The sequence below is a fragment of the Hyperolius riggenbachi genome, chromosome 4, assembly GCF_040937935.1.
Source record: "Hyperolius riggenbachi isolate aHypRig1 chromosome 4, aHypRig1.pri, whole genome shotgun sequence".
In the NCBI taxonomy this organism is placed as follows: Eukaryota; Metazoa; Chordata; class Amphibia; order Anura; family Hyperoliidae; genus Hyperolius; species Hyperolius riggenbachi.
Genome location: NC_090649.1, coordinates 9,145,784 through 9,148,283, shown reverse-complemented (window position 1 = coordinate 9,148,283; position 2,500 = coordinate 9,145,784). Strand labels below are relative to the sequence as shown.

The following is a 2,500-nucleotide window of genomic DNA, read 5'->3' as shown; positions in this document are numbered from 1 at the left end:
TAGTCTTAGCTACCCTAATATGTACGTTACAGCAGGGCCCTTATTACACTTTCTCTTACAGGGCAATGGAAACCGTTTTGCCCATGCGATAAAGCAAGGTGCAAAAATGAATTCATGCCTAGCAGAGGATGGTTTCGATCCATCGACCTCTGGGTTATGGGCCCAGCACGCTTCCGCTGTGCCACTCTGCTTCTGTTTGTATTCAACCTTCAAGTTTAAGAAGGGTACATTAGTTGAAATAGTTACACTACTATATATGTTACAGCAAGGCCCTAATGACACTTTCTCTTAAGGGGCTATGGCCGACAATTGGCCCATATGGTAAGCAAGGTATAAAAACCAACGTACACCTAGCAGAGGATGGTTTCGATCCATCGACCTCTGGGTTATGGGCCCAGCACGCTTCCGCTGCGCCACTCTGCTGCCATACAGTGAATGCTTCATTGTGGGAAAAAGTGGCGTTAAACTTCTTGGAGCAGACTTACTTCCTCACTCCACAAGACACACATACATCCCCATAAAATCATTTAGCAACAACTGCAGGCACAGTCTCTGTGGCGCAATCGGTTAGTGCGTTCGGCTGTTAACTGAAAGGTTGGTGGTTCAAGCCCACCCAGGGACGGCCTTTCCTTTTGTGTTCAACAGTTGTCCGAAGAGAACCCCAGATAGCCATGTAGATTCATTTGAGACACGTTGGAATCTCATTCACGTTCATGAAAAGGGTGAGCAGCATCAAGTTCATGTCTTAGTGATACAACAGACATCCCTGGCAGTGTCTGTGACCAAATGAAGTTTTCTGTACCCCAGAAGCAGCAGTAAAGTATTAGCCGGGGATCGAACCCAAAGCCTGGCGACGGCTGTCAAGCCAAAGAAAGGCAGTTCAAGCCCACCCAAGGACAGGCTCGCTTTAGTGCCTTGCTAGCTATTTGTTTAGAACATTATAGAGTGTCTGCATTAAGTGTTGACCATTTAGAAAGAACTTTAAGCTGGCGTAGAGTCTGCTGCACCGGAATGGAACCTCTCCAGAGACTGAGCAGGTGCAGGATGTCCTAACTGTTCAGAGATCTTGTCTTGGTCTTGTCTTCCATGGAATTGTAGGGTGCCAAAAGCAAGCTCACATGCGTTGGCCGGGAATCGAACCCGGGTCAACTGCTTGGAAGGCAGCTATGCTCACCACTATACCACCAACGCTACATGCTGAAACTCGCCTAGCATGTACCATTGCAATATACCCAAGAGAAAAATGAGCTTGCTTATTTGCCTACTTTGCTAGATGTAAGCAGTGGGACACATGGTGATACTGCTTACAGACTTCAATTCAAGACTTCAGAAAGATCATGTGCCCCCCTGGATGATGCTGGTGCAACACACACAGCAAAGGACAGCAATTTGAAGTCTGGAAGATTCCAGGGCAAGGGTGGGAAGGATGAAAAGCTAGGTGGCCATGCAACCATTCCTGCTAACCCAAAGCTTACTTGTGCCCTACAACACATTGGCTTAAGACTTGACCAAATCCAATGCTCCAATATGGGGAAGCTTCTCTGTTTGCTGTTTTTTTTTTTTTTTTTTTTTTTTTTTTTTTTAAGTGCGGTGTCACAGTTCACCCATCTCTTCAACTACAAGAACGGCCCAGGAGTAGTCTTAGCTACCCTAATATGTACGTTACAGCAGGGCCCTTATTACACTTTCTCTTACAGGGCAATGGAAACCGTTTTGCCCATGCGATAAAGCAAGGTGCAAAAATGAATTCATGCCTAGCAGAGGATGGTTTCGATCCATCGACCTCTGGGTTATGGGCCCAGCACGCTTCCGCTGTGCCACTCTGCTTCTGTTTGTATTCAACCTTCAAGTTTAAGAAGGGTACATTAGTTGAAATAGTTACACTACTATATATGTTACAGCAAGGCCCTAATGACACTTTCTCTTAAGGGGCTATGGCCGACAATTGGCCCATATGGTAAGCAAGGTATAAAAACCAACGTACACCTAGCAGAGGATGGTTTCGATCCATCGACCTCTGGGTTATGGGCCCAGCACGCTTCCGCTGCGCCACTCTGCTGCCATACAGTGAATGCTTCATTGTGGGAAAAAGTGGCGTTAAACTTCTTGGAGCAGACTTACTTCCTCACTCCACAAGACACACATACATCCCCATAAAATCATTTAGCAACAACTGCAGGCACAGTCTCTGTGGCGCAATCGGTTAGCGTGTTCGGCTGTTAACCAAAAGGTTGGTGGTTCAAGCCCACCCAGGGACGGCCTTTCCTTTTGTGTTCAACAGTTGTCCGAAGAGAACCCCAGATAGCCATGTAGATTCATTTGAGACACGTTGGAATCTCATTCACGTTCATGAAAAGGGTGAGCAGCATCAAGTTCATGTCTTAGTGATACAACAGACATCCCTGGCAGTGTCTGTGACCAAATGAAGTTTTCTGTACCCCAGAAGCAGCAGTAAAGTATTAGCCGGGGATCGAACCCAAAGCCTGGCGACGGCTGTCAA

The 2,500-nt window shown here is 46.7% G+C and overlaps 1 non-coding gene across 1 annotated transcript; it reads right to left on the bottom strand.

Moving 5' to 3' along the window:
• Positions 1-1,119: 1,119 nt before the first annotated feature.
• Positions 1,120-1,191, bottom strand: TRNAG-UCC (transfer RNA glycine (anticodon UCC)). Its single transcript has one exon. It is a non-coding gene; the product is annotated as a tRNA-Gly (tRNA).
• Between the last annotated feature and the right edge of the window lie 1,309 nt (positions 1,192-2,500).